The sequence below is a fragment of the Bubalus bubalis genome, chromosome 14 (assembly GCF_019923935.1).
Source record: "Bubalus bubalis isolate 160015118507 breed Murrah chromosome 14, NDDB_SH_1, whole genome shotgun sequence".
NCBI lineage: Eukaryota > Metazoa > Chordata > Mammalia > Artiodactyla > Bovidae > Bubalus > Bubalus bubalis.
In genome coordinates, this window is record NC_059170.1 from 36,848,624 (window position 1) to 36,871,627 (window position 23,004).

Consider the following 23,004-nt stretch of genomic DNA (forward strand, 5'->3'; position numbering starts at 1 on the left):
GATAGAAAAGCACACGGGGACATTTTTTGCTTCATTAGGACCACAAGGCTCCTCAAGTACTTGTGTTTTCTGAAGAAACATGCTGCTTACCACTTCTTGATGGGAAGTCCTCTGACAGTACAGTTTTAGCTGATCAGTGCAAAAACATACGAAAGTCAACATTCAAGGATAGCACATTGTGTCCTAGGATGCATTTACACAGTTTTGAAACTGCAGGGAGACATCTTTTTGTGCACCTGGAATTGGGGTCTGATGTCCCAAAGAAGTAATTTCCCCATGGGAAACCTGTGTAGTTGCAGCATCCCACCTACCAGAAAAGGACAACAGGCTCAATCTACTCTTCCATTCCAGAACAGCTTTGGTTAAGTAGTTGAATTCTCAATGAATCCGGCTGGCTTCCCTGGTGGCTCGGAGGAAAAAGCATCTGCCTGCAACGTGGGAGACCCAGGTTTGATCCCCGAGTCGGGAAGATCCCCTGGAGTAGGAAATGGAAAGCCACTTCAGTACTCTTGCCAGAAAAATTCCATGGATGGAGGAGCCAGTAAGCTACAGTCCATGGAATTGCAAAGAGTCGCACACGACTGAGCAACATTAATTCTCATGAAGCAGGGAGCTTGCCACTTCTGGCTTCAAAGTCATCTGACAGGACTTTTCATCTCATCACGGTAAAGACAGGCCTAACCATCCACCTTCATAGAGCGCTCTCCACTGCTGTCTTTGCTCCACAAATGGTAGAGTTTGTACACTAGGAGTGTCTTTACACAGCTGTAAATGTGCAGGGAAATGTGTTATCTTGAAGCCTCAAATCCAGATAATATGGCAAAATCAGTATATTCCTCCTGTGAAAGCTGGATAGTTGCAGCCTCCAACCAGATAGGAAGAAACACACTGGCTCATTTGTCTGGGCATTAAAACAACAGCATTGATTCATCACTTAATTCTTCCAAAAGGAACATGCAGCTTGCCACTTCCTACCGGGAAGCCATCACCCAGTCCAGTTTCACCAAATTAGGCTGCTGACAACAGGTATGGCAGTCAACACTCCCAGAACATTCCCTTCTGAACTCTTTACTCATGAAATGGTGCAGTCTGTCCTTGAGTTCTCTTACACAGCTTTCTAATGACAGGGACATTTGTTTATGTTCACATGGGGTTTGGAGCCTAATGGCAGAAGTAGCACTCCTGTCACTGCAGGGTGGTTGCAGTCTTAAGCCTGAAGGAAACACACATGGGTTCATTTGCCTCTTCCTTACAAAGGCGACTTGGCTAAAGTGTCTGCGTTTTCTGAAAACACAGGCACTTGCTTATTAATGCCTCAAATTACCCAACAGTGTAATTCTGCCCACTCGGTAACAACAGGTATGGCAGAAGCACTCACAGAACACTCTTCCCTGGTCTCTTTCCTAAGAGAATGATACGGTGTGTTCTAGGGGTATCTTTGCCCAGCTCTGAAGCTGTGGGGAAACGTTTCACTGAACCTAGAACTCGGGGTCTGAAATGAAAGCAGCATTTGTGCCTAACGAACCTGGAATACTTGCAATCTCCAGCCTGATGGAAAAACACACAGGAGCAATTTTCCCTGCTGTAGGACCTCAAGTCTCATCAAGTACTTGTGTTTTCTGAGAGAAACACACTGCTTGCCACTTGTTGATGGGAAGTCTTCTGATAGTACAGTTGTAGCTGATCAGTGCAAAAACATAAAAGTCACCATTCACGGAGAGCACATTGTGTCCTAGGAATGCATTTACACAGCTTTGAATCTGCAGGGAGATGTCTTCTTGTTCACCTGGAATTGGGGTCTGATGTCCCAGAGCAGTCGTTTCCCTCTGGGAACCCTGTGCGGTTGCAGCATCCCTCCTGATGTAATTTCGAGAGTCACAGCCAGTTTATTTCCCTGCCCTTTCTGAGCCTTGTGAGCATATGCCTAGGTCGTACTGTGACACCACTGAGGAAACAGTCTGTGTGAGAGTGCCTGAGAGTGCTGAGTACCATACTGCTGTTACCTAGATTAGCTGATATCCCAAAGGAAAGGACCTTGACACGAGTTGCAAGCCCCCTGCTTTCTTCAGAAATCCCAATGTTTTGGTCAAAGCTATTGCTGTCAAAAGTAGGAAAAAAAATTGTATGGATTTTCAGGCAGTCGCTAGGCCACACCGTTTCAGGGCCATCAGACAGAAAATGCTCATTTTGCCAACAAGGTCCTGTATCCAGGTTCACACTCAGTATGTGTCCCTGCAGTATCCAAGAATATTCCAGACAGACCTAGGATCTCTGGACTTTCCTACAGAGAAAACTTATGGAACTAGAGTTGTTTTTGCTTGTTTGTTTTTCCCTGTAAGTATGTGGCCCTTCCGTACTGTGACACACGTGAGGGGTAATTGTTAGTTAAACTGACCTCCAAGCACAGATTTGCAAGTAGTTTGTTATTCTCAGCAAGCAGAATGTTGGGAAACCTATGTTCCTTCAATGAACGAAAGGCAATAAAAAAAAAAAAAAGTGTTTTCCAGGCATCTATCTGTTAGCAACTGTCTAGATTCTATGATGATAGAAACTCTTGAAATTTAATTTGAAGAGTTTGCACAAAGGCCTTAATTTCAAAAGTCACAGCCATTATGTTTCTCTGCACTTTCTGAGCCTGGTTAATTCATTACTAGGTCATCCTGGGACTGCCCAAGAGGAACAGTCTGTGGGAGAGTGACTGAGTGCTGAGTGCCATACTGTTGTTGCCTAGATCAGTTGACATTCCAGTGGAAAGGACCATGATGCAAGGATTGCAAGCCACCTGCTCACCTCAGAAATCCCGAAGTTTTGAGGAAAACTATTGCTGTCAATGTAAACAGCATTGCTGAAAACAGCAATGAGATGGATTTTCAGGCAGTTGCTCAGCCGCACTGTTTTAGGGCCAACAGAGAGAAAATGCTAATTTTGCTGACAACATCCAGTATCCAGGTTCAAACTCAGTATGTGTCCCTGCAATATCCAAGAATATTCCAGACAGACCTAGGATCACTGGATCATCCAACAGAGAAAATTCGATGGAATTGGGTTTTTTCGTTTGTTTGTTTTTCCCTGTAATTATTTGGTCCTTCCCTACTGTGACACACGTGAGGGGGAATTGTTACTTAAAATGACCTCCAAGCAAGGATTTCCAAGCAGTGTGTTCGTCTAAGCAAATAGAATGCTGGGAAACCTGTGTTCCTTCAATGAAAGAAAGGCAAAAAAAAAAAAAAGAGTGTTTTTCAGCTATCTATCTTTTAGCAACTGTCTAGATTCTATGATGTGAGAACACCACATTTGCACAGAGGCCCTGATTTCCTGAGTCACAGCCAGTATGTTTCCCAGCACTTTCTGAGCCTGGTGAACACATTCCTATGTCTTACTGGGAACACCCATGAGGAAACGGGCTGAGGGAGTGTGTCTGAGAGTGCTGAGTGCCGTACTGTTGCTTTGTAGATTAGTTGACATTCCAGTGGAAAGGACGTTCACACAGGGATGCAAGGAGTCGTAAGCCACCTGCTTGCTTCAGAAATCCCAATGTTTTGACCAAAGCTATTGCTGTCAAAGTAGGAAAAGAAATTGGATGGATTTTCAGGCCATTGCTAGGCTGCACTGTTTTAGGGCCAGCAGAGAGAAAATGCTAATTTTGCCAACAGGTCCGTTATCCAGGTTCACACTGAGTATGTGTCCCTGCAGTATCCAAGAATTTCTAGATAGAATTAGGATCACTGGACCTCTGTTACAGAGAAAATTTGATGGAACTTGGGTTTTTTGTTTGTTTGTTTTTCCCTGTGATTCTGCTGTCCTTCCCTACTGTGACACACCTGAGGGGAAATTGTTACTTAACAATGACCGCCAAGCAAAGATTGGCAAATAGTGGGTTATTCACAGCAAACAGGATGCTGGGAAACATACATTCCTTCAATGAATGAAAGGCAAAAAAAAGTGACTTTCAGGTATCTATCTATCAGCAACTGTCTAGATTTCAATAGGTGAGAAAAACACAATTGCACAGAGGCCCTATTTTCCAGCATCACAGCCAGTATGTTTCCCTGCACTTTCTGAGCCTTGTGAACCCATTCCTAGGTCATACTGGGAACACCCCTGAGGAAGCAGTCTGCGGGAGAGTGTCTGAGAGTGCTGAGTGCCATACTGCTGTTACTAGATTAGCTGACATTCCAAAGGAAAGGACCTTGACACAAGGAGTTGCAAGCCCCCTACTTGCTTCAGAAATCCCAATGTTTTGACCAAAGCTATTGCTGTCAAAAGTAGGGGAAAAAATTGTATGGATTTTCAGGCAGTTGCTAGACTGCACCATTTCAGGGCCATTAGAGAGAAAATGCTAATTTTGCCAGCAAGGTTCAGTATCCAGGTTCACACTCAGTGTGTGTCCCTGCAGTATCCAAGAATATTCCAGACAGACCTAGGATCTCTGGATCTTTTCTACAGAGAGAGTGTAAGGAACTTGAGTTTTTTTGCTTGTTTGTTTTTCCCTGTAAGTAGGCAGTCCTTTCCTACTGTGACACACGTGAGGGGTAATTGTTAGTTAAAATGACCTCCAAGCACAGATTTGCAAGTAGTGTGTTATTCTCAACAAACAGAATGTTGGGAAACCTATGTTTCTTTGATGAATGAAAGGCAAAAAAGGGGAGTGTTTTTCAGGCACCTATCTGTTAGCAACTGTCTAGATTCTATGATGTGAGAAGACCACGTTTGCACAAAGGCTCTAATTTCGACAGTCACAGCCTGTATGTTTCTCTGCACTTTCTGAGCCTGGTGAATACATTCCTAGGTCATCCTGGGACTGCCCATGAGGAAACAGTCTGTGCAAGAGTGACTGAGCGTGCTGAGTGCCATACTGTTGTTGCCTAGATTTGTTGACATTCCAGTGGAAAGGACCTTGACACAAGAAGTTATAAGCTGCCTACTTGCTTCAGAAATCCCAATGTTTTTAACCAAAGCTATTGCTGTCAAAGTACAAAAACAACATTGGATAGATTTTCAGGCAGTTGCTAAACCCCAGCTTTCTAGAGTCAACCAAGAGACAATGCTAATTTTGTCATCAAGGTGCAATATCCAGGTTCACACTCAGTATGTATCCCTGCAGTATCCAAGAATTTTCAAGACAGACCTAGGATCACTGGATCCTTCCTACAGAGAAAACCTGTTGGAACTTGGGGTTTTTGGTTTTTCCCTGTGATTATGCTTTGGAGAAGAAGTGGCAACCCACTCCAGTATTCTTGCCTGGAGAATCCCAGGGACAGAGGAGCCTGGTGGGCTGCCATTTATGGGGTTGCACAGAGTCAGACACGACTGAAGCGACTTAGCGGCAGCAGCAGTGATTATGTTTTCCTTCCCTACTGTGAAACAGGTGAGGGGAAATTGTTACCTCCAAGCAAGGATTCCCAAGTAGTGGGTTACTCTCAGCAAACAGAACGCTGGGAAACGTACATTGCTTTGATGCATGAAAGGCGAAAAAAGAGTGATTTTCAGGCATCTCTCTCTCTCAGCAACTGTCTGGATTTTATGATGTGAGAACACCACATTTGCACAGAGGCCCTAATTTTGAGAGTCACAGCCAGTATGTTTCCCTCCACTTTCTGAGACTGGTGAACAGATTCCTTGGTCATACTGGGACTGCCCATGAGGAAAATCTGTGGGAGAGTGTCTGAGAGTGCTGAGTGCCGTAGTGTTGTTACCTAGATTAGTTGACATTGCAATGGAAAGGACCTTGACATAAGGAGTTGCAAGCCACTGCAGTCACACAAAGAAACGCTGCTTCTGCCATTAGGCTCCAAATCCCATGTTAACACTCAGTACCATGTGCTGAGCAAAGATACAAGTGGAGAGGGCTCTGTGAATGTGGATGGCCAAGGCTGTTTTACTCTGCTTAGGTGAAATGTACTGTCAGATGAGCTCACAGCAAGAAGTGTCAAGCAGCCTGATTCATGAGATATGAAGATGCTAAGTTGTGTTCGACTCTTTGCCATCCCATGGACTGTAGCTTCCAGGCAAGAGTACTGGAATGGGTTGCCATTTCCTTCTCTGGTGGGTGGAACTTCCCGACCCAGGGATCAAACCCAGGTGTCCTGCATTGCAGGCAGATGTTCTACCCCCTGAGCCACGGGGAAGCCCACCTGATTCACTAAAAACTCAGCTGCTTAACCAACGCTGTTCTAGGATTGAAGAATAGAATGAGCCTGTGGGTTTGCTGGCAGGTTGGTTGCTGCAACGATACAGGTTTCACAGAAGATGACTGCTGTTTGATGCCCTAAGCCAATCCCAGGTCATAAAACACAAGTCTCCCTGCAGTTTCAAAGCTGAGTGAGTTCGTTCCTAGGACACAATGTACTATCCGTGAATGTTGACTTCTCTGCCTATTTTTATCCCAAACAGTTAAAACTGTACTGTCAGAGGACTTCCCCACAAAAAAAGGCAAGAAGCGTGATTCTCCCAGAAAATGCAAATACTTGATGAAACTTGCTGTTATAAAGAAGGGGGAAATGCACCAGTGTGGTGTTCCATCAGGTTGGAGACTGCAAGTATTCAAGTTTTGTTAGGGGAAAAAGTTGCTTTCTCTTCAGGCTCCAAGTTCTAGGTTCAAAAAAATGTTTTTCCCACAGCTTCAGAGCCGGGGAAAGACACTCCTAGAACACACTGTACCATTCCCTTAGAAAAGAGTTCAGGGAAGAGTGTTCTATGAGCCCTTCTGCCATACTTCTTGCTACCCTGAGTGGGCCAAAGGACCCTGTCCAATGACTTTGTAGCATTAATATGCAAGTGCCTATGTTTTTAGAAAACGCAGATATTTTAGCAAAGCTCCGGTCTTCAGGAAGAGAAAAATGAACTCATGTGTGTTTCTTTCAGGCTAAGGACCACAAGCACCCTGCAGTCACACGAAGAAATGCTGCTTCTGCCATTAGGCTCCAAATCCCGTTTTAAGAACCAATGTCCCTGTAGTTAGAGAGCTGTGTCACAGAGCCCAGGGACAGATTGCACCATTCCAAGAGTTAAGAGTTGAGTGGGGAGGGTTCTGAGAGTTCGGTGGGGAGAGTTCTGTGCCTGTTGACTGCCATACCTGTTGTTAGCCTATTTCTTTGAGAGTGGACTGGGTGATAACTTCCCAGTAAGCAGTGGCAAGTAGCATGTTTCTCTCAGCAAACTCAAATAATTGACCAAAGCTGTTGTCATAATGAGCAATGGAATGCCCTGGGGTGTTTTCGTGGCTGGTTGGAGGCTACAACTCTCCTGCTTTCCCAGGAGGAACATACTGATTTTTCCCTATTTGCAGGGACATTTGGTTCACATGGGATTTGGAGCCTAGGGAGAAGCAGCATTTCTTCGTGTGACTGCAGGGTGGTTGCAGTCTTAAGCCTGAAAGAAACACACATGTGTTCATTTGCCTCTTCCTTACAAAGGCAACTTTGCTAGTGTCTGCATTTTCTGAAATACAGGAGCTTGCTTATTAATGTCACAAAGTCACCTGACAGTGTAATTCTGCCCATTGAGGATAACAACTGGTATGGCAGAAGCACTTACAGAACACTCTTCCCTGGTCTGTTTTCTAAGGGAATGGTACAGTGTGTTTTAAGAGTGTCTTTGCACAGATCTGAAGCTGTGGGGAAACGTTTCTCTGAACCTAGAACTCGGGGCCTGAAATGAAAGCAGCGTTTGTGCCCATCAAACCTGAAATACTTGGAATCACCATCAGGATGGAAAAGCACTCGGGGACATTTTTCCCTGCTGTAGGACCACAAGTCTCATCAAGAACTTATGTTTACTGAGAGAAACACGCTGCTTGCCACTTCTTGATGGGAAGTCCTCCGATAGTACAGTTTTAGCTGATCAGTGAAAAAGCAGATAAAAAAGTCAACATTCATGGAGAGCACATTGTGTCCTAGGATGCATTTGCACAGCTTTGAAACTGCAGGGAAATGTCTTGTGCACCTGGAATTGGGATCTGATGTCCCAAAGCAGTCATTTCCCCTTGGGAAACCTGTGTAATTGCAGCATCCCACCTGCCAGAAAAACACAACAGGCTCATTCTACTCTTCCATTCCAGAACAGCTTTGGTTAAGTAGCTGAATTTTCAATGGACCCGGCAGGCTTCCCTGGTGGCTCAGAGGGTAAAGTGTCTGTCTGCATTGTGGGAGACCCGGGTTCGATCCCTGGGTCAGGAAGATCCCCTGGAGAAGGAAATGACAAGCCACTCCAGTCTACTTGCTTGGAAAATTCCATGGACGGAGGAGCCTGGTTAGCTACAATCCATGGGATTGCAAAGAGTTGCACACGACTGAGAAGCTTCACTTCTCATGAAATAGGCGGCTTGCCACTTATGACTGTGAGGTCATCAGATAGTACTTTTCACCTCATCATGATAAAAACAGGTTGGCCATCCTCCTTAACAGAGCACTGTCCACAACTGTCTTTGCTCTGCATTGGTACAGAGTTTGTACATTAGGAGTGTCTTTACAAAGCACTAAATGTGAAGGGAAATGTGTTATCTTGAAGGTGCAAATCCAGATAAAATGGAAAAATCAGTATATTTGTCCTGTGAAAGCTGAATAGTTGCAGCCTCCAACCAGCCAGGAATAAATGCACTGGCTCATTTGTCTGGGCGTTATGACAACAGCTTTCGGCCATTCTTTGAGTCTTCCGAAAGGAACGTGCAGCTTGCCACTTCTTACTGGGAAGTCATCACCCAGTCCAATTTTACCAAATTAGGCTGCTGACAACAGGTATGGCAGTTAACAGTCCCAGAACTCTCCCCACTGAACCCTGAGAACACATCCCACTGAACTCTTTTTCCATGGAATGGTGCAATGTGTCCCTGGGGTCTCTTACACAGCTTTCTCACAACAGGGACATTTTTTAATGCTCCCATGGAGTTCAGAGTCTAATGGTAGAAGCAGCACTTCTTCATGTGACTGCAGGGTGTTTGCAGCCTTAAGCCTGAAAGAAATGCACATGGGTTCATTTGCCTCTTGCTTAGGATCACAGCTGAAAGCACAGGCGCTTGCGTATTGTTGCTACAAAGTCACATGACAGTGTAATTCTGCCCACTCAAGGAAACAACTGGTATGGCAGAAGCACTCACAGAACACTCCTCCCTGGTCTCTTGTTTAAGTGAATGATACTGTTTGTTCTAGGAGTGTCTTTGCAGAGCTTTGAAGCTGTGGGGGAACATTTCTCTGAACCTAGAACTCGGGGCCTGAAATGAAAGCAGCATTTGCGCCTAACGAACATGGAGTACTTGCATCTCCAGCCTAACAGAAAAGCTCACGGGGGCACATTTCCTTTCTTTAGGACCAGAAGTTGGCTTGCCACTTCATGATGGAAAGTTTCTAACAGTACAGTTTTAGCTTATCAGTGCAAAAAGAGATACAAAAGTCACCATTCATGGAGAGCACATTGTGTCCTAGGAATGCATTTACACAGCTTTGAAACTGCAGGGAGATGTCTTCTTGTGCAACTGGAATTGGGGTCTCAAGTCCCAAAGTAGTCATTTCCCCTTGGGAAACCTGTGTGGTTGCAGCATCCCACCTGCCAGAAAAACACAACAGGCTCATTCTGCTCTTCCATTCCAGAACATCTTTGGTAAAGTAGTTGAATTTTCACTGAATCTGACACACTTCCCTAGTGGCTCAGAGGGTAAAGTGTCTGCCTGCCACATGGGGGACTTGGGTTCTATCCCTGGGTCAGGAAGATCCTCTGGCGAAGGAAATGGCAAGCCATTCCAGTACTCTTGCTTGGAGAATTCCGTGGATGGAGGAGTCTGGTAAGGTACAGTCCATGGGATGGCAGAAAGCCACACGACTGAGCAACTTCACTTCTCATGAAGCAGGAAGCTTGCCACTTCTGGCTGCAAGGTCACCCGACAGTACTTTCCACCTCATCAGGGTAAAAACAGGCCTGACCATCCACATACACAGAGCACTCTCCACTACCGTCTTTGCTCCACAAACAGTACAGAGTTTATATACTAGGGTGTTTTACACAGCTCTAAATGCTGGGAAACGTATTATCTTGAAGCTGCACATCCGGGTAATATGCCAAAATCAGTATATACCTCCTGTGAAACCTGGATTGTAGCCTCTAACCAGCAAGGAAGAAATGCACTGTCTCATTTGTCTGAGCATTATGACAGCTTTGTACCATTATTTGAGTCTTCTGAAAGGAACATGCAGCTTGCCACTTCCTACTGGGAAGTCATCATCCAGTCCAGTTTCACTGAATTAGGCTGCTGACAACAGGTATGGCAGTCAACAGTCCCAGAACACTCCCCACTGAACCCTTTACACATGGAATGGTGCAATCTGTCCTTGGGCTCAGTTGCATAGCTTTCTAATGACAGGGACTTTTGTTTGGTTCACCAGGGATTTTTAGCCTAATGGCAGAAGCAGCACTTCTTTGTGTCACCTTAACCCTGAAAGAAACATCCATGGGTTCACTGCCTCTTCTTTACGCAGCTTTGCTTAAGTATGTGCATTTTCTGAAAGCACAGGTGCTTGCCTATTAATGTTACAAAGTCACCTGATAGTGTATTTCGGCCCACTCAGGGTAACAATAGGTATGGCAGATGAATCACAGAACACTATTCCCTATACTGTTTTCTAAGTGAATGATACATTGTGTTCTAGGAGTGTCTTTGCACAGCTCTGAAGCTGGGCAAACCGTTTCTCTGAACCTAGAACTCAGGGCCTGAAATGAAAGCAGCATTTGCGCCTAAAGAACCTGGAATACTTGCAATATCCATCCTGCCAGAAAAGCTCACAGGGGCATTTTTCCCTACTTTAAGACCAAAGTCTGCTTGTCACTTCTTGATGGGAAGTCCTCTGACAGTACAGATTTAGCTGATCAGTGCAAAAACAAATGCAAAAGTCAACATTCTTGGAGAGCACATTGTGTCCTAGGAATGCATTTACACAGCTTTCAAAGTGCAGAGACATCGTCCTGTCCACCTGGAAATGGAGACTAACATCCCAAAGCAGTCATTTCCCCTGGTAAACCTTTGTAGTTGCAGCGTCCCACCTACCAGAAATACACAGCAGACTCATTCTGCTCTTCCATTCTAGAGCAGCTTTCAGTAAGTGGTTGAATTTTCAATGAATCCGGCGGGTTCCTCTGGTGGCTCAGAGGGTAAAGCGTCTGCCTGCAACAAGGGAGACCAGGGATCAATCCTGTGTCGGGAAGATTCCCTGGAGAAAGAAATGGCAAGTCACGCCAGTCTTCTTGCTTAGAGGATTCCATGGACAGAGGAGCCTGGTCAGCTACAGTCCATGGGATTGCAAAAAGCCAACACGACTGAGCACCTTCGCTTCTCATGAAGCAGGTGGCTTGCCACTTCTTGATTCGAGGTAACCTGACAGCACTTTTCGCCTCTTCAGGGTAAAAACAGGCCTGGCCATCCACATTCACAGTGCATTCTCCACTGCTCTTTGCTCTGCAAATGGTACAGAATTTATACACTAGGAGTGTCTTTACATAGCACTAAATGTATAGGGAAATGTGTTATCCAGCTTCAAGCTGGAAATCTGGGTTATATGGCAAAATCAGTATATTTCTACTGTGAAAGCTGGATAGTTGCAGCCTGCAATCAACCATGAAGAAACGCATTGGCTCATTTGCCTGGGCATTATGACAACAGCTTTGGGAAATTCTTTGAGTCTTCCAAAAGGAACCTGCGGCTTGCCACTTCTTACTGGGAAGTCGTCACCCAGGCCAGTTTCACCGACTAGGCTACTGACAACGGGTATCCCAGAACACTCCCCACTGAACTCTTTACTCATGGAATGGTGCAATATGTCCCTGGGCTCTCTTACACTGCTTTCTAAGGACAGGGATATTTGTTTATGTTCACCTGTGATTTTTTGCCTAAAGGCTGAGACAGCATTTCTTCATGTGACTGCAGGGTGCTTGCACTTTTAACCCTGAAAGAAACACACATGGGTTCATTTGCCTTTTCCTCATGACCGCAGCTTAGCTTATATATCTGCGTTTGGTGAAAGAACAGGCACTTGCTGATTAATGCTACATAGTCAGTTGACAGTGTAATTCAGCCCATGAGGGTGACAGCAGGTATGCCAGAGGCACTCACATAACACTCTTCCCTAACTCTTTTCTAACGCAATGATACAGTGTGTGATAGGAGTCTCTTTGCACAGCTCTGAAGCTGTGGGGAAACGTTTCTCTGAACCTTAGAACTCAGGCCCTGAAATGAAAGCAGCATATGTTACTAACGAACTTGAAATACTTGTAATCTCCAGCCTGACAGAAAGCTCTCGGGGGCATTTTCCCCTTCTTTAGCACTGCAAGTTTGTTTGCCACTTCTTGATGGGAATTCCTCTGACAGTACAGTTTTAGAGGATCAGTGCAAAAAGAGATGAAAAAGTCAACATTCACGGAGAACACGTTGTGTCCTAGGAATGCATTTACACAGCTTTGAATCTGCAAGGAGACATCTTTTTGTGCACCTGGAATTGGTGTCTGACGTCCCAAAGCAGTCATTTCCCCTGGGTAACCTGTGTGATTTCAGCATCCCACCTGCCAGAAAAACACAGCAGGCTCATTCTACTTTTCCATTCCAGAACAGCTTTGGTTAAGTAGTTGAATTTTCTGTAAACCCCAGCAGGCTTCCCTGATGGCTCAGAGGGTAAAATGACTGCCTGCAAAGTGGGACACCCGCGTTTGAAACCTGGGACAGGAAGATGCCCTGGAGAAGGAAATGGCAAGCCACTCTAGTACTGTTACCTGGAAAATTCCGTGGACTGAGGAGCCTGTTAAGGTACAGTCCATGGGATTGCAAAAAGTCAAACATGACTGAGAAACTTCACTTCTCATGAAGCCGGCGGCTTGCCACTTCTTGATTCGAGGTCACCTGACAGTATTTTTTACCTCATCAGGGTAAAAACAGGCCTGGCCATCCACATTCACATTCACAGAGCAGTATCTACTGCTATCTTTGCTCCACAAACGGCACAGAATTTGTACACTAGGAGTGTCTTTACACAGCACTAAATGTGCAGGGAAATGTGTTATCTTGAAGCTGCAAATCCGGGTAATATGGCAAAGTCAGTATATTCCTCCTGTGAAAGATGTATAGTTGCAGCCTCCAAACAGCCAAGAAGAAACACACTGGCTCATTTGTCTGGGCATTATGACAATAGCTTTCGGCCATTCTTTGAGTCTTCCAAAAGGAATGTGCAGCTTGCCACTTCTTACTGGGAAGTTATCAACTGGTCCAGTTTCACCAAATTAGGCTGCTGACAACAGGTATGGCAGTCAACAGTCCCAGAACACTCCTCACTGAACTCTTTACCCATGGAATGATGCAATCTGTCCTTGGGGTCTCTTACACAGCTTTCTCACATCAGGTTTTTTTTTTTTTTTTATGCTCATGTAGGAGTCAGAGACTAATGGCAGAAGCAGCACTTCGTGTGACTGCAGCGTGGTTTCAGTCCTAAGCCTGAAAGAGATGCACTTGGGTTCGTTTGCCTCTTCCTTATGATGGCAGTTTTACTTAAGTGTCTGTGTTTTCGAAAAGAACACGCCCTTGCTTATTAATGCTACGTAGTCACTTGACACTGTAATTCAGCCCACTCAGGGTAACAACAGGTATGGCAGAAGTACTTACAGAACACTCTTCCCTGAACTCTTTTCTTAGGGAATGATACGGTGTGTTCTAGGAGTGTCTTTGCACAGCTCTGAATCTGCGGGGAAATGTTTCTCTGAACCTAGAAATGGTGGCCTGAAATGAAAGCAGCATTTGTTACTAATGAACTTGGAATACTTACAATCTCCAGCCTGATGGAAAAGTTCACGGGGTCATTTGTCTCTTCTTTAGGACCACACGTCTACTTGCCACTTTTTGACGTGAAGTCCCTTGGCAGTACAGTTTTAGCTAATCAATAGAAAAACAGATACAAAAGTCAACATTCACAGAGAGCACGTTGTGTCCTAGGAATGTGTTTACACAGCTTTGAATCTTCAGGGAGACGTCCTGTTGTGCACCTGGAAATGGGGTCTGACGTCCCAAAACAGTCATTTCCCCTTGGGAAACTGTGTGGTTGCAGCAGCTCACCTGCCAGAAAAACACAACAGGCTCATTCTGCTGTTCCATTCCAGAACAGCTTTAGTTAAGTAGTTGAATTTTCAATGAATCCGGCAGGCTTCCCTGGTGGCTCAGAGGGTAAAGCATCTGCCTGCAACATGGGTGACCTGGGTTTGATCCTTGGATCAGGAAGATCCATTGAGAATTAAATGGCAAGCCACTCCAGTAGTCTTGCCTGGAAAATTCCATGGATGGAGGAGCCTGGTAAGCTACAGTCCATGGGATTGCAAAGAGTCGAAATGACTGAACAACTTTACTTCTCATGAAGCAGGCGGCTTGCCGCTTCTGGCTGCAAGGTCACCCGACAGTACTTTCCACCTCTTCAGGGTGAAAACAGGCCTGGCCATCCACATTCACAGAGCACTCTCCACGCTATCTTTGTTCTCCAGATGGTACAGAGTTTGTACACTAGGAGTATCTTTACACAGCTCTACTTATGCAGGGAAATGTGTTATCTTGAAGCTGCAAATCCGGGTAATATGGCAAAATCAGAATATTCCTCTGCTGAAAACTGAATAGTTGCAGCCTCCAACCAGCAAGAAATGCACTGGCTCATTTGTCTGGGCATTATGACAACAGCTTTCGGCCATTCTTTGAGTCTTCCAAAAGGAACATGTAGCTTGCCACTTCTTACTGGGAAGTCATCACCCAGTCTAGTTTCACCAAATTAGGCTGCTGACTACAGGTATGGCAGTCAACACCCAGAGAACACTCCCCACAGAACTCTTTACTCATGGATTGGTGCAGTCTCTCCTTGGGTCTCTTATACAGCTTTCTAACGACAGGGGCATTTGCTTGGTTCACGTGGGCTTTTTAGCCTAATGTCAGAAGCAGTATTTCTTTTTTGACCACAGGGTGATTGCAGTCTTAAGCCTGAAAGAAATGCACACGAGTTCATTTTCCACTTCCCTACGAAGGCAGCTTTGCTAAAGTGTCTGCTTTTTCTGAAAGCACAGACTCTAGCTTATTAATGCTACCAAGTCACCTGACAGTGTAATTCTTCCCACTCTGGGTAACAACTGATATCACAGAAGCGCTCACAGAACTCTCTTCCCTGGTCTCTTGTCTAAGGGAATGATACAGTGTGTTCTAGGAGTGTTTTGCATAGCTCTGAAGCTGTGGGGAAATGTTTCTCTGAACCTAGAACTCAGGGCCTGAAATGAAAGCAACATCTGTGCCTAAGGAACCTAGAATAATTGCAATCTCCAGACTGACAGAAAACACATGGGGGCATTTTCCCTTCTTTAGGGCCGCAAGTCTCATCAAGGACTTGTGTTTTCTGAGAGAAACATTCTGCTTACCACTTCCTGATGGGAAGTCCACTGACAGTACAGTTTTAGCTGATCAGTGTAAAAACAGATGCAAAAGTCAACCTTCACGGATAGCCCATTGTGTCCTAGGAATGGATTTACACAGCTTTGAAACTATAGGTAGATGTCATTTTGTGCACATGGAATTGGGGACTGACGTCCCAAAGCATTCGTTTCCCCTTATGAAGCCTTGTAGTTACAGCATACCACCTGCCAGAGAAATACAACAGGCTCATTCTACTCTTCCATTCCAGGACAGTTTTTGTTAAGTCAGTGAATTTTCAATGAATCCAGCCGGATTCTGGTGACCCAGAGGGTAAAGCATCTGCCTGCAACATTGAAGACCGGGTGTGATCCCTGGGTCAGGAATATCTCCTGGAAAAGGAAATGGCAAACCATATCAGTACTTCTTGCCTGGAAAATTCCATCGAAAAAGGAGCCTGGTACGCTACATTGCATGGGAGTGCAAAGAGTCGCATACAACTGAGCAACTTCACTTCTCATGAATCAGGTGGCTTGCCACTCTGGCTGTGAGGTCACCTGATATTACATATCACCTCATCAGGCTAAAAACAGGCCTGACCATCCACATTCACAGAGCACTCTCCACCGCTATCTTTGCTCCACAAATGGTACAGAGTTTGTACTCTGGGAGTGTCTTTACACAGCTCTAAATGTGCAGGGAAATATGTTACCTGAAGCTGCAAATAAGGTAATATTGCAAAGTCAGTATATTCCTCCCCTTAAACCTGGATATTTGCAGCCACCAATCAGCTAGGAAGAAATGCAGTGACTCATTTGTCTGGGCATTATGACAACAGCTTTGGGCCATTATGAGTCTTCTGAAAGCAAATTGCAGCTTGCCCTTTCTTACTGGGAAGTCATCACCCAGTCCAGTTTCACCGAATTAGGCTGCTGACTACAGGTATGGCAGTCAACACTTCCAGAACACTCACTATTGAACTCTGAGAACACTCCCCACTGACCTCTTTACTCGTGGTATGGTGCAGTCTGGCCTGGGCTCACTTACACAGCTTTCTAATGACAGGGGGATTTATTTCTGTTCACATGGGATTTGGAGCCTAATGGCAGAAGCAGCACTTTTTCGTGTAACTGCAGGGTGGTTGCAGTCTTAAGCCTGAAAGAAATGCACACGGGTTCATTTGCCTGTTTCTTACGACCGCAGCTTTAGTATCTGCCTTTTCTGAAAGAATAGGCACTTGCCTTTTAATGCTACAAAGTCATCTGACAGTGTAATTCCACCCACTCAGGGTAACAATTATGGCAGAACCACTCACAGGACATTCTTCACTGAAGTCTTTTCTGAGAAATTGTACAGTGTGTTCTTGGAATCTTGGCACAGCTCTGAACCTGTGTGGAAATGTTTCTCTGAACGTAGAACTCGGGGCCTGAAGAGAAAGCAGTATTTCCACCTAACAAACCTGGAATACTTGCAATCTCCAGCCTGACAGAAAAGCACACAGGTCGTTTTTCCCTTCTTTAGGACTGCAAGTCTCATCAAGTACTTCTGTTACCTGAGAGAAACACTCTGCTTGCCACTTCTTGATGGGAAGTCCTCTGACAGTACTGTTTTCGCTGAATAGGGTAAGAACACATACAGAAGTCAACATTCACAGAGAGTGCATTGTGTCCTAGGAATGCATTTACACAGCTTTAAAACTGCTGGGAGACAACTTTTTGTGAACCTGGAATTGGGATCGGACGTTCCCAAGCAGTCATTTCCCCTTGTGAAACCTGGGTAGTTGCAGCATCCCACCTGGCAGAAAAACACAACAGGCTCATTCTACTCTGCAATCCCAGAACAACTTCGGGTAAACAGTTGAGTTTTCAATGAATCTGGTGGGCTTCCCTGGTAGCTAAGAGGATAGTGTCTGCCTGCAGTGTGGGAGACCCAGGTTTGATACCCGGGTCATGAAGATCCCCTGGAAAAAGAATTGGCAACCCACTTTAGTACTCTTGACTGGAAAATTCCATGGACAGAAGACTTCCATAGGCTACAGTCCATGGGATTGCAAAGAGTTGCACATGAATGGGCAACTTCACTTCTCATGACAGGCAGCTTGCCACTTCTTGCCGTGAGGTCACCTGACAGTACGTTTCACCTGAACTCAGGGTAAAAACAGGCCTGGCCATCCACATTCATAGAGCACTCTCCACTGCTATCTATACTCCTCAAACTGTACAGTGTTTGTACACTAGGAGTGCCTTTGCTGCTGCTGCTGCTAAGTCGCTTAGGTCGTGTCCGAGTCTGTGTGACCCCATAGATGGCAGCTCACCAGGCTCCCCCGTCCCTGGGATTCTCCAGGCAAGAACACTGGAGTGGGTTGCCATTTCCTTCTCCAATGCATGAAAGTGAAAAGTGAAAGTGAAGTCACTCAATTGTGTCCGACTCTTCGCGACCCCATGGACTGCAGCCTACCAGGCTTCTCCGTCCATGGGATTTTCCAGGCAAGAGTACAGGAGTGGGGTGCAATTGCCTTCTCCAGGAGTGTTTTACCCAGCTCTAAATGTGCAGGGAAACATGTTATGTTGGGGCTGGAATCAAAGTAATATGGCAAAATCTGTATAATCCTCCTGGGAAAGGTGGATAGTTGCAGCCTCCAACCAGCCATGAAGAAACACACTGGGTCATTTGTCTGTACATTATGACAACAACTTTGGTTCATTATTTGAGTTTTCTGAAAGGAACATGCTACTTGCCACTGCTTATTGGGAAGTCATCACCCAGTCCATTTTTCACCCAATTAGGCTGCTGCCAGCAACAGCCAGCTGGTTGTTGTAGGCTGGTAGTCAACACTCCCCCTGAACATGGGATCCCACATGCAGGGTTTGGGGGCTGGGTTCGCCTAGCAGACTGTGAATGTGTGACTCCAGATACATTGTCTGGAGAGGGTGTCACCCTGAAGACTGTGGACCTGTGACCACAGCTACAGGTTTGGGAGGCAGTCACCCTGGAAACTCTGGACATGTGACCCCAAGTGGAGGGTCTGGAAGGGGGTCACCCTGGATACTGGCGATGTTCGATCCCAGATGGAGGGTCTGAGAGGTGGGGACACTTCGGAGACTGTGTAAGTGAGACCCGAGGAACAGGGTCTGGGAGGTAGGGTCATCCTGGATAATGTGGACATTTACCCCAGGAACAGCATGGGATGTGAGTTTACACTGGAGACTGTGGGCATTTGACCTCAGGTGCAGGGTCTGGGAGGTGGGGTCACTGTGAAGTCTGTGGATGTGCAACACCAGGCACAGGGTATTGGGGGGTGTTACCTGGAGACTATGGATGTGTGACCCCAGGTGCAGAGTCGAGAGGAGATCACCCTGGAGACTATGAACATGTGACCCCAGGTAAAAACTCTGGGAGAGTATCACTCTTGAGGCTGTGGTCATGTGACCCTATGTACAGGGTCTGGACTGTGGGGTCACCCTGGAGACTGGACATGTACCCCAGGTGCAGGATATGGGAGGTGGGTTTACACTGGAGACTGTGGTCATATGACTCCAGGTAGAGGTTCTTGAAGGTGGGGTCAACCTGGAGACTGTGGACATTTGAACCCAGATACAGTGTCTGGGAGGGGACACCAAGGGGATTGTAGATAGGTGTCCATAGGTACAGGGTCTGGGAGGGTGTTATCCTGGAGACTGTGAACCTGTGAACCCATGTATGTGGTCTGGGAGGGGTCGTCACCCTGTAGACTGTGGGCATGTGACCCCAGGTTCAGGGTCTCAGAGGCTGTCACCCTGGAGACTGTGTGACCCCTGGTGCATGGTCTGGGAGTGGGCATCACACTGGAGACTGGATGTGTGACCCCAGATTCAGTGTCTGGGCACAGGGCCACCCTGGAGACTGTAGTTTTGTGACCCCAGGTACAGGGTATGGGGGTGATCACCCTAGAGACTGGACATGTGACTCCAAGTTCAGGGTCGGGAGGAGGTCACCCTGGAGACTGTGGACATGTGAGCCGAGGTGCAGGGTCTGGGAAGGGTTCACCCTGGACAACGTGGACAAATGACCTCAGGTACAGGGTCTGGGAGTGTTAACCCAGGGGACTGTAAATATGTGACCCTAGGTACAGGATCTGGGAGGGTGCCACCCTGAAAACTGTGGACATGTGATCACAGCTGTGCAGTCTGATGTGGTAGAGTCACCCTAGAGACTGTGGACCTGTGAACCCAGGTACAGTGTCTGGGAGTTGTCACCCTGGAGATTGTGAATGTGTACCCCAGAGGCAGGATCTGGGAGGGGGAGTCACCCTGGAGATTGTAGATGTGCCACCCCAGGAAAAGATCTGGTGAGGTGAGGTGAAAGATCCAGTCATCCTGGAGACTGTGGACATATGCCCCAGGTGCAGGGTCTGGGAGGTGGGGTCACCCTGGAGACTGTGAAAGTTTGACCCCAGGTACAGGGACTGGACGGTGGGGTCACCCTGGAGACTGGACATGTGAACCCAAGTGCAGTGTATGGTCACCCTGGAAATTGTGGAACTGTGAACCCAGGTATAGTGTCTCAGGGATCTGGGAACAGGGTCACCCTGGAGTTTGTAGTTATGTGACCCCAGGTACAGGGTATGAGGGTGATCACCCTGGAGACTGTGAACATGTGACTCCAAGTGCACGGTCTAGGAGTTTTAACCCAGGGGACTGTAAACATGTGACTCTAGGTACAGGATCTGAGAAGGTGTCACCCTGGAAACTGTGGATGTGTGACCACAGGTGTGTGGTCTGATATGGTGGAGTCACCCTGGAGACTGTGGATATGCCACCCCAGGAAAAGATCTGGTGAGGTGAGGTCACCCTGGAGACTGTGGACATGTGACCCCAGGTATGAGGTCTGGTGAGATGGAGTCACCCTGGAGACAGTGGACATGTGAACCCAGGTGCAGTGTCTGGGAGAGGTGTCACCCTGGAATCTGTGGACATGTGACCCCTGGGGCAGGAAAGGGGTCACATTGGAGATGTGGACTTGTGACCCTAGGTGCAGGGTCTGAGAAGGCGGTCACCTGGAGACTGTTTCAATGTGACCCCAGGTACAAGTTCTGGGGAGGGGTGTCACCCTGGAGACTGTGGACATGTGACCCCAGGTACAGGGTCTGGGAAGGGTTTACTGTGGAAACTGGCCATATGACCCTAGGAGCAGGGCCTGGGAAGGGGGTCACCCTGTAGAATGTGGACATGTGACCCCAGGTAGAGGCTAGGGTCACCCTGGGACTGTGCACGTGTGACCCTAGGTACAGGGTTTGGGGAGGGGAATTCACCTGGAAACTATTGATATGTGAACCCGGTTTCACGGTCTGGGAAGTGGGGTCACCCTGGGACTGTGGATGTGTGACCCAGGTACAGGGTCTGGGAGGGTCTCTCAGGGAACTGTAGATATGTGACCTTAGATACGGGATCTGGGAGGGGTGTCACCCTGGACACTGTGGATGTGTGATCACAGGTGCATGGTCTGGTGTGGTGAGGTCACCCTGGAGGAGGTGGACCTGTGAACCCAGGTACAGTGTCTGGGGGGATGTCACCCTGGAGACTGAATGTGTACCTCAGGTGCAGAGGCTGAGAGGGGAGTCACCCTGGAGACTGTGGACGTGTGAACCCATTTAAAAGGTTGAGGTACCTTTTGTTGAGGTAGCGTCACCCTAGAGACTGTGGACATGTGACCCCAGGTACACGGTCTAGTGAGGTGCAGTGACCCTGGAGACTGTGGATGTGTGAACCCATTTAAAAGGTATGTTGAGGTAGCGTCACCCTAGAGACTGTGGACATGTGACCCCAGGTACAAGGTCTAGTGAGGTGCAGTGACCCTGGAGACTGTGGATGTTTGACCCAAGGTATACAATGTTGAGGATTGGGTCATCCTGGAAGCTGAGGATGTTGACCCCAGGTACAGGGTATGGGGAGGGAGATCACCCTGGAGACTGTGGATCTGTGAACCCTGGTACAATGTCTAGAAGATGGGGTCACCCTGGAGACTATGGACATGTGACCTCAGGTACAGGAACTGGGAGGGAACTCACCCTGAAACTGTGGACATGTGACCACAGGCACAGGGCCAGGGTGGGATCACCATGGGAACTATGGATATGTGACCCCAGGTGCAGTCTGGGAGGGGTCACCATGGAGACGGTTGACATGTGACCCCAGGTGCAGGGTCTATGAAGGAGATCTCCCTGGAGACTGCAGACGTGTGGCCCTAAGTGCAGGGTCTGAGAGGGAAGTCACCCTGGAAACTGTGGACATGTGATCCCAGGTGTGGGGTCTGTGTGGGGTCACCATGGAGATGGTTGACATGTGACTCAGGTGCAGGGTCTGTGATGTGGGGTCACCCTGGAGACTGTGGACATGTGACCCCACGTGCAGGGTCTGGGAGGGGGTCACCCTGGAGAGTGTGGAGATTTGGCCCCAGGTAAACGATGTTGAGGGTGGGGTCACCCTGGAGGCTGAGGTCATGTGGTCCAAGGTACAGGATATGGGGCGGGGGGGTCACCCTGGAGACTGGACGTGTGACCCCCAGGTGCACAGTATGGGCAGTTGGGTTTCCCTGGAGACTGTGGATATGTGACCCCAGGTACAGGGTCTGGAGTGTGTGATCACCCTGGAGACCATGGACGTGTGTCCCCAGGTTCAGGGTCTGAGTGGGTTGTCACCCTGTAGACTGTGAATATATTACCCCAGGTAGAGTGTCTGTGGTTGGTCACCCTGGAGACTGCAGACATATGACCCCAGGTGCAGGGTCTTGGAGGGGTCACCAGGGGACCAGAGATATGTGACCCTAGGTACAGGGTCTGGGGGCATGTCATCCTGGATGCTGTGGACGTGTGAACCCAGGTGCACTCTCTGGTGTGGTGGGGTCTCCCAGGAGGCTATCAAACTCTGAGTTCAGGTAGAAGGTCTGAGGGGGTGCCACCCTGGAAACTGTGGATTTGTACCCCAAGTGCAGAGTCTGGGTGGGGGGTTACCCTGGAGACTGTGGAGGTGTGACCCCAGGTAAAAGGTCTGGTGAGGCGGGGTCACCCTAGAGATTGTGAACATGTGACCCAAAGTCCAAGTTCTGGTGAGGTGGGGTCACCCTGGAGATGGCATACGTGTGACCCCAGGTGCAGGGTCTGGGAGGGGTGTCACCCTGGAATCTGGACATGTGACCACAGGTGCAGGAGTGGGGTCACATTGGAGACTGCAGACATGTGAACCAAGGTGCAGGGTCTGGGAGGCAGGTAACCCTGGAGACTCTGAACATGTGACCCCAGGTACAGGGTCTGGTAGGGGTTCACCCTGGAGACTGTGGCCATGTGACCCCAGGTGCAGGTTCTGGGAGGGGTATCTCCCTGTAGACCATGGACATGTGACCCCAGGGAGAGGGTCTGGAGGCTAGAGTCACTCTGGAGACTGTGGATGTGTGACCCCAGGTACAGGCTTTGGGGAGGGGGATTCACCTGAAATCTGTGGACATGTGAACCCAGTTCCACAGTCTGGGAAGTGGGGTCACCCTGGGACTGTGGATGTGTGACCCAGGTACAGGGTCTGGGAGAGGTCACCCCAGAGATTGTGGATGTGTGACCCCAGGTGCACAGTATG